The sequence below is a fragment of the Propithecus coquereli genome, unplaced genomic scaffold (assembly GCF_000956105.1).
Source record: "Propithecus coquereli isolate 6110/MARCELLA unplaced genomic scaffold, Pcoq_1.0 Scaffold1, whole genome shotgun sequence".
NCBI lineage: Eukaryota > Metazoa > Chordata > Mammalia > Primates > Indriidae > Propithecus > Propithecus coquereli.
This window is the reverse complement of record NW_012133857.1, coordinates 23,667,915-23,677,386: the sequence shown is the minus strand read 5'-3', so window position 1 is coordinate 23,677,386 and position 9,472 is coordinate 23,667,915.

The following is a 9,472-nucleotide window of genomic DNA, read 5'->3' as shown; positions in this document are numbered from 1 at the left end:
CTGTAGCTAGCTCTTATTCCTCTAGAGAGGCCCTCTTGTGCCTCGGGTGGTGGGTGGGGCCCTGGGATTTCCAGGTGTGTCCTTATTCTCCCCCTCAGTGGAAGGAGTGAGGCTGGGTTGGGCAAGCCTGCCCTCAGGCTCCACAACTGCTGCTAGTAGGTACAAAGGTCTACTCTTTGTTTCTGTACAAAGCTGCTGGGAGGGGCTGAAATGGGTCCACTCAGCTGAAAGTCTGGGCTTGGGGGGTGGGGCTGTCCAAGACCCGCACTTGGGAGCAGGTCTCGCTCCCCTTCGATCTCCCCCTCTCCGTGGCCTCTCCCAGGCCTCTGCCAGCAAGCGGGGCCTCAGGCCGATGGTTCTCCCCTGGCTGTGACGTGGGCTGGGAGGTTCCCTACCCAGGATCGCAGCCTGAGCTGGGTGCACGGGCCTCTTTTAGGAGGAGGGTTGCCGGTCAGGCACGCTGATCCGCCCCTGAAGGCGCACACTCCTCAGTAGGCTCTTTCACAGATCTCTCCTCCGTGCCCCAGGGCAGTGCAATCGCGACCCGGGGTGTATGGGGTCTGGTCTGCAGGCCTGACCCCTGGGTCCTGGAGATCTATCCCTGACCCTGCAAGTGGGAGGGGTGCTGGTCCTGAATCATCCACAGGGTGCCCAAGCTGGATCGATTTCACTCCACCTCATGATTTGCCCCACTCTCCTGAAGTCCCCAGGCAAGTAGCATCTGGGAGGGCTGGTGGGTAGGGAACTCGCAGTCTGAGTGCCCCTCAGTCTGTTGTAGGGCCCCAAAAGGAAAGGTCCCGTTCCTTGGAGATGCCTCCGTGTGCTGGCTAAATTGTCTCTCTGGGCACGCACGAGTAGGGAAGGGGAAGGAGAGAACGGAGCACTATGGCGTCTGCCACTAGGCTCGGGTCTGCGCCTGGGAAGATGCCCCGAGGCGGCTGGGAGCCCGGCGCTGAGTCGGTAAGAGGCCACTGCTCACTGGCGGCAGCTGTCTCTGGGCTGGTGTTGGCCGGTCTCTCCAGCCGCTCAGGAGCCACCAGCAGCCCGCGATACAAGGGAGGGGGAAGTTAACCGCTCCACCTACCCTTGTTGCTGGTCTCCAAGCCTCTAGGGACCTCTCTCCTTCCAGTTCTGCTCTGCAACGTCTTCCTGTGGAGTCTCTTGTAGTTTCAGGCACCCTTCCTCCCGACCCTCACCCGATCTATGTTCTTCTGCTAGCTTATTTTTTTCTCTTTCTTCTAAAATTCGTCTTTTTTGCAGAGGCATTCTGACTGGCAGCTTTTCTTGTCCGCCATCTTCGGTTTCAAGGTATTTTTAAAAAGAGCTTGGAAGAAGGTTGTTGAATTTATGTAGTCCACTCTCCTTTATTTGTATATTTGGAAAACTGGTTCTAAAGAGAAGAAATGACTTGGTGTGGGTCACAGATAGGGTCAGTGGCAGAATGGTGACATTTCTTCATTTCCTATGGGTTAGAGCCTGTGTCTTTAGCTTCTTTGACTTCTTATACTTTTTACAGCTTTTATTTAACCTTTAATTTTTAATCAATATCTTTCTTCCCTCTGGACTGTAAACTCTATGAAGGGCAGGAGTAGTGACTATTTTGATGATAGCTGTCTCCCCTCACCTCGTCCCTATGTTGGGGTAAGTGGTTCCTGTCAGGACCCTAACTTATTGTAGAATTCAGTTTTGCACTTTCCGCTGTACCACTCTACTGATGGGCCGTCCTCCATTACTGGTTATAAGTCATTTCTCTGGTTGGCTGAGTCTTGTCTGCACGGGGCATATAGGGAAATGAAATCTACAGAAATCCTGGACTTCAGCCCCTCTTACCATTTCTCTGAACTTGCATAGCCTCCCATTCCCTTCCCATATTGGGGATAATGCCTTGTTTATTGTGTTAACATTGTCTGTCTTCCCTCTCTAGAAAGTTAGCTCTACCAGGGCAGGGACATTGTTGGTCCTGTTCGTTGCTCTGTCTCTGCGCACAGAACAATGCATGGCCTATGACAGACAGAGTTATATCTCATTACTACCATCAAGATCTAAAAGTCTGGGTTGTCCCAAAGGCTGCTGTTCCATGCGAATAGATTATTTATGCTGTACAGGTAATATAGGATTTTTCAGATGCTGAGGAGTCAAGGAGGGACTCTTGAGGTGGGGCTATAAAGAAGAGTCTACTATCTGGCTCTGAGGATGCACTTCTGGCTTTGGTTTTCATTTGCTGTGTCATCTTGAATGAAGTACTCAACATCTCTGGGCCTCACTTTTCTGTAAATGGAGGTGATAATACTACCCAGTTCTTAGAGCTGTTGTGAGGATCAAGTGAAATCGTTGGTATAAATTATGCCCTACATAGTGACTGACACATAGTCAGCACCCAATAAAATTATCTGAGATTAGTGTCATTAAACCTGGAATGTTACTCTGTCTACTATTACTGGCTGGTAGTTATACATAGATACCAGTTTTCACTTTGAAAATCATAACTGGTGCTCTCCCCTAGTGCTATGTTATTTGGTGAAGTTTCATGTTCACTTTGGTCATCAAATAAACGTTGAGATTGTCAGTTCTGGCTATGTATAGTTTGCTGAAAATGTTGAAGAACAACAATCCAGGATTCAGCACAAAAAATAAGTGCTGGTTGATGTTAAAGACAGGAATATAAATCAGAAAACAAACACATCCGCAGTACTGTAATATTTAAATGCCTTCTCATAAACACTTAAGATTCTCATTAGTCCAACATCAGAAAAGTGATAAATATTAATATTTGTCATCAAAGGAAAGCTTAGAAATCAAAGCAGAGTAAACAACTGTTGTATTTCAAGTATTACATAATACCAAATGCATTTTTAATTTAATATCCCCAAAACTCTATTTTTTAAAAAAAATTCTGTATGAGATAGTTTATTTTTATCCAGTGCACAAACCAAGAAAGATGTACATTTAATCAGAAAAAATTCAGGTGATTTGGTGATCCCAAATCATGTTTTCAAAGACAGGTTGCGTTGTGCTTTATATCTACAAAAGAGACCCACATGTGTCCGAGCCAGCCCTCCTTTTCCATTGATCTCTAGTTCTATTTCAGGAGAATTGATTGGAAATGGGCTGAGGTAGATCATGAAAGGGCACGGGTGCTTCCTGTCTTCGCTGTGGGTTCTCTTCCCAAGTGTCTCTGCTCTTCTCAGGTCACGGTGCTGCTGCTCCGAATGTGCCCAGAAGCACATGCAGCAGTTCCTAGGGTCAGGTGGGAGCAGAAGGAGAGAGGCAGCCTGCTGCTCTCACTCTGGAGCTATCAGACTTTCCCTTCCTGTGTTCAGAGTGTCTGAGATGACTGATTCGATATGAGAGGGCTTTATCATGTCACCCCGAGAGCACAGTACTGGCAGCTTGGGTTTCAGTCTGGCTCTGCCCCTGTCTTAAGCAAGTCTCTTCCTCACTCTGGACCTTCCTTTCCACTTCTGTAAAGTGAGGGTTTGGATCTGATAACTGTGAAGTCCTGTCCCTCTCCAACATCCTGGGTGGAGAGTTTCAGGGGTCTGATGAGCCCTTTCCGCCACTCTCTGTAGAAGGATAATGCTGCTGTGGCTGGCTTTGGGGCAGACAGACCTGTATCTCATCTTAGGTAATTCACTTAAATTCTCAGTTTCCTCATCCATTAAATGAGAATAGTGCAAGGTTGTCATAAACAGAAGAGATGATGTTTGGAAAACATCTAGTACTCTACTTGTTAGATCATGGGGATTTACCGATGATGCTATTGTAATATATAAATATATCGTATTATGTTATTACATTATAATATATAAATATAGTAAATGCAGTAAGTACATTGTAATAAAATGTATTTATATCTTGACTTAGCACTTTTCTGGCCCTTTGTACCTGTTTCTCACCTAAAAATGGAAATAATAAGAGAACCACTTCTCTGGTTAGTTGTGAGCATTAAATGAGATAATACATGAAAACACATAGGATACTTCCTGGTACATAGTAGGCACTAAATACATGTTAGTGATTATTTCAGCTATCACTTTTATTATTAGTCACAATATCTTGAATATAGTATTAATAGTATTTTTTTGTTAAAGAAATGGACAGGACAAGGGAAATGGAGTAGTTACCTTCTCTAATATACATGCCAAAGCAGATTTCTAGTGGTCTAAAGGACTCAACACTTCCCCTAAACATCTTATTCATCATAGGAAACACTAAGTAGATGATATCAAGTCTGTACTTAAAAGTCAAATATTCATATCCAATGTGGGTTCTTAAACCAGGATGCTGGGACCTCTTCAGAATCTGATGTTCCAGGTCCACGTTCTAATCTCCACATAAGAATTGAAAGTGAGTTAGAAGAGACCTTACTTTTAATCAAATTACTATGGACTCTATCATTTCATGCTCAGCAATTCTATGAGGTAGATACTCTTGTTATCCCTGTTTTACAGATGAGAAAACTGAAGCTCAGAGAAGTTAAGTAAGTGCTCAAGGACACCCAGCTGGCAAGTGGTGGGGCTGGGATATGAGCCCAGGCCATTCAACTAGGGAGCTTAAGCTCTACTAGCTGATGTCCTTAGATGACAAAATGGTCAGACCTGTCTGGTAGTTATTTTTTCTGCAAAATGGAGTCTAGCGAATAAGGACAAGAATATAAATGGATTTGATTTTTATCAATGACATAGCAAATTAACATTCATTTTTATTGTTTTCAAGATCATTCATTTCAAGTAAGTGGATGAATTTCAATGTAGAGTAGACTTATTTAAGGAAACATCAATATTTTTCTCAAATAGGCAGCATCAAAACTGTATTTATGGAATTAAATAAAACATACTGTGTTTATATAATGCAAATTCATTTGGAAACATAAAATTTCTTTATTATTTTCTGTAGCAAAGCTTGCTGCTGTTGGCATCAGTCTATTTTTAAAACACAAAAATAAATTGTTTCTTATTAAGTTCATTGGATCTGCAGGCAGATATTAGACAAAATTGGAGTGGATGAGTCTAACATCTTGGTCAGAGTGCCCAGAGCATTCTACAAGAAGGTGCTATTAAAAAAAAACCAAAACTTTTCTTTAACAATGGCATAATAAAATGAATTTATTTTAGAAGATTTAAAAAATACAGAAATGCTAAAAAAAAAAATAACATTGCCATTCCACCCTTTCATGATAGCACTATGAATATTTCAGTGTATACTTTTTTCATCATTCTTTATCGTTATGTATATATTTGTTCTGTTTTCTAAATTTGGATCATACTTTACATATAGCTTTTTTTTATGTTTATACTCATCCATGTATTATTGCATGCATTTTTCCATATCATTAATGTCTACAGAGTATTCCACTGTTAGAATATGACAATATTTTTTAACTTATCCCAATTGGTTAACATTTAGGTTTCCCCCACCTTTTTTTCTGATATACTTGCATATGCGTAATCACATCCATGATTCTTTTCTTAGGATACATTCTCAGAAGTGGGAATGCTGGACTACATTGTAAGCTGTAAGAGTAGCTGCCTGGTTTTTCTTCACTGCAGATAGTGCTTCCCTGTGGGGGAAGAATCCTCACTAACAGCTTCTCCGGGGCTCTGCTTCCCAGGAGCTTCAGAGAAGAGACTATAGAGTCAGAAGCTGGTGGGGCAATTAACCACTTGAGTCTTCAGGCTCTGCTGGTGGATCAAATTAAACATATTGGATTGCCTGTACCAGCCTTATTGTGTCATGTATTATTACAAGCTGACAAGTAGGTTACCTTGTCAGCTTAGAGTGCTTTCAGCTGCAAGTAACAGAAAACCTGATTTAGGGTGGCTTAAAAAGAATAGAGGTTTATTTCTTCCACATGCAGAGAAATCTAGAAATGAGTGGCTCTGGCTTTAGTTCCGCAGCTCAGAGATGTCATGGTGAGTGTATCTGTGCTGTTCCTGGCCTTTCCGTAATGGGCATGGGATGGCGGGGGCTGAAGCATGTATCACATTGATATTTAGGGAGTCAAGAAGAGGTGAGAGAACAGAGAGATGAATGATACACATTCTTGATCCTGCCAGTTGTTAGCCTGATTAAAAAAGTAGTGCTTTTTCTGCATATTGCAGAAGTAATATATATTCATTATAGAAAATATATTTTGCCCTTAATCTTGCCACTCATAGGTAATCACTGCTCTCATTTTGTGTCTAGCCTTCTTATCTAGTTACAAATTCACAAATGCATCAACAAGTGGTATTATCCATTTATATACTGTTTTGTAACTGGCCTTTTTAATCAGCAGCCAACTCAATGCCTTGCACCTGGTAGATGCTTTGAAAAATTTACTGAGAAATTAATGAATAATGTAAAAAACGCACTATGGATCGTTTTCTATGTCTCTGAGCTTTCTTCTACAGTGTATGTTTTACGGCAGTGGTCCCCAACCTTTTCAGCACCAGGGACCAGTTTCATGGAAGACAATTTTTCCATGGACTGGGGGTAGGGTATGGTTTCAGGATGATTCAAGTGCATTATATTTATTATGCGGTCAAACCTCTCTGCTGATGATAATCTGTATTTGCAGCCGCTCCCCAGCGCTAGCATCACTGCCCCAGCTCCACCTCAGATCATCAGGCATTAGATTCTCATAAGGAGAGAGCAACCGAGATCGCTTGCATGTGCAGTTTATCGTGGGGTTCGTGCTCCTATGAGAATCTAATGCCGCTGCCGATGTGACAGGAGGCAAAGCTTATGTCGTGATGTGGGTGATGGGGAGCGGCTGTAAATACAGATGAAGCTTCGCTCACTTGCCGCCGCTCACCTCCTGCTGTGTGGTCTCGTTCCTAACAGGCCATGGACTGGTACCGGTCTGCAGCCTGGGTTTTGGGGACTGCAGTTTTACAGTATAATTTTTAACAGCTGCATATTGCTCAATTGTATAAATGTTCCATAATTTCCTTCATTAGTTCTCTATTATTTTACATGTAGATATTTCTCAAAATGTCAACTATGACAAATAATTATGCAATGAATATCTTTGTGTATATATCTGTGCGTTTGTGATTTTGTGTATATACAAATCTCTCATTATTTCTTTAGATAAATTCCTTTTAGAAGTGGAATCCCTGGGTCCAGGAATATGCCAATTTTAAGGTCTTTGATGGATATCACCAAATTGCCCTCTTCAAATGTGTCACTTTACACTATCACCAGCAATGAGAGTTATTATAACCTTCTTTTAGCTCTTAGTTTTTAATAGACTTAAATTTTTTTTGAGTAGGTAATCTATGCTTCACCTGGTTCAAATACCAAAGTACAAAAAAGTAGGTATAAAGTAAAGTTTTGTCCCTGGTTATCTTCTCATACTCTCATCTCTGTCTCCATCTCTCTTTGAGTAGTCACTTTTATTAGTTTCCTTTACATTTTTCAGGTTTTTAATGCATACAGGCAAGTGTTTATGTACATTATTTTCCTTCCATTTGTATACAAAAAGTAATGTACAGTATACATTGTTTTGTACCTTTATTTGATTTCACTGCTGTATAATGTTCCATTATGTGACTATTCCATAGTTTTATTTACCTTTATTTATATTTTTTTAGAGACAGGATCTTGCTCTGTCGCCCAGGCTTGTGTGATCAGAACTCACTATAGCCTTGGACTCCTGGGCTCGAGCGATCTGCCTACCTCAGCCTCCTGAGTAGCTGAGACTACAGGCATGCACCACCACGCCTGGCTAATTTTTAATATTTTTTGTAGAGATGGGGTCTTGCTATGTTGTCTAGGCCGGTCTCAAACTCCTGGCCTCAAGTGATCCTCCAGTCTTGGCCTCTCGAAGTGCTAGGATTATGGGTGTGAGCCACAATGCCCTGCCTCCACAGTTTTGTTTATTTGTTCTCCTGTCTAGTCTTATTTGAAACTTGTGTTTTTTCAGCCAAACCAGGCCCAAGTGAAACACAATATTCTTGCCCTGCAGCTATGCCTAATAGGAGCAGGCAGCTATATCCTAATTTCCTAGTCTTACTGCCTGGCCTACAGCACATTTTGAAATTGCCTCCCAGGTTGTAGTTGGCAGTGTTTGAAATATCCTGAATCTTTCAAGAAGGAAGACAATTTCAAAGTTAGGTTTATCCTCTTGAGGCCCCACTGTCTTGTCCTCCCTTAGCTGTGATTGTGAGATAGTTTCATGTTCTAGTTTGGGTGAAGAGCCAACCCCTCTATTCTCATCCAAGAGATGGTGGGCTCAAATAGGAAGTTATTTCTTGTGTACCCTCAAGGAATTTAATCTCACAGAGTGCCAGATCCATATGTTTAATTTTACACTTGGACAATCTTGTATTGCCTTCTTTGTAAAAGGCAAATGTCAGCTTTGCTTTTTCTCCTCACTCCTTTTATTGCTACAGCAGAGCAGAGCCTTGCCCTAAGAGCACACCACACTTGCAACCCCAAGCACCTTCTTCCATTATTCAGAATTTTTTCCTGGTCAAGAATAGGGATATAAGAGATAAGGGCATGTCCCTATGTCACAATTGGATTTTCCATGTCTGTGGCTCATATAGCTCCCCTGGAGCTAAATGTACGTGACCAATATGTGTCTTTTATTAAAGGGTTAAAAGTTACCTCATCAGTGAAGCTTCCTCGATCATCCTAACAAATCCCTCTCTCTGTTTTCTACCTCAGCCCCTTCTTTTTTTTTATAGCACTTGTTATAACTTGCCTTTATTTGTCTGTTTATTTATTGCCTTTCTTTCCAACTGGAGGGTATACTCTGTGAAGGGAAGGACTGGGTTGGCCAGCAGACTCAAGTGCCCAGCATAGTGCCTGGCACGTAGGAGATGCTCAATAAATATTTGCCAAATGAATTGATTGCTTGAGCCCAGCAGTCTAATAATAATTGTTAATACGCTATGTATAAAAGATGGTTGATTATATTTACCGAGCTTTGAATCTGACCAGATTAATAAACATAGTTAAGAACTTTCAGAGCCCAGTGAATATTTTTAACTGAAATTTTTGTTCAGATAGTTTTAGATTCACATGCAGTTTTAAGAACTAGTACAGAGAGATTCCTGAGTACACACTACCCAGTTTCTCTTAATGGTAACATTTTGCAAAACTATAGTATCCTATTCACAACCAGATATTGACATCAATGCAATCTACTCATCTTATTCAGATTTCTCCAGTTTTACTTTTGTGTGTATTTTTGTTCTACATAATTTTACGAGTGAGTATTTTTCAATTCTAAAAGGATGACTTCTTACTCCTGAACATTTCTGTGATGTCTGGAGTCCATAGTTCTTAAATGTATTTAAAAAAAATCCCAGAATAGGGCCGGGCGCGGTGGCTCATGTCTGTAATCCCAGCTCTCTGAGAGGGCAAGGTGGGAGGATTGCTCGAGGTCAGGAGTTCGAGACCAGCCTGAGCAAGAGCAAGACCCCCGTCTCTACTAAAAATAGAAAGAAATTAGCTGGATAATTAAAAATATATAGAAAAA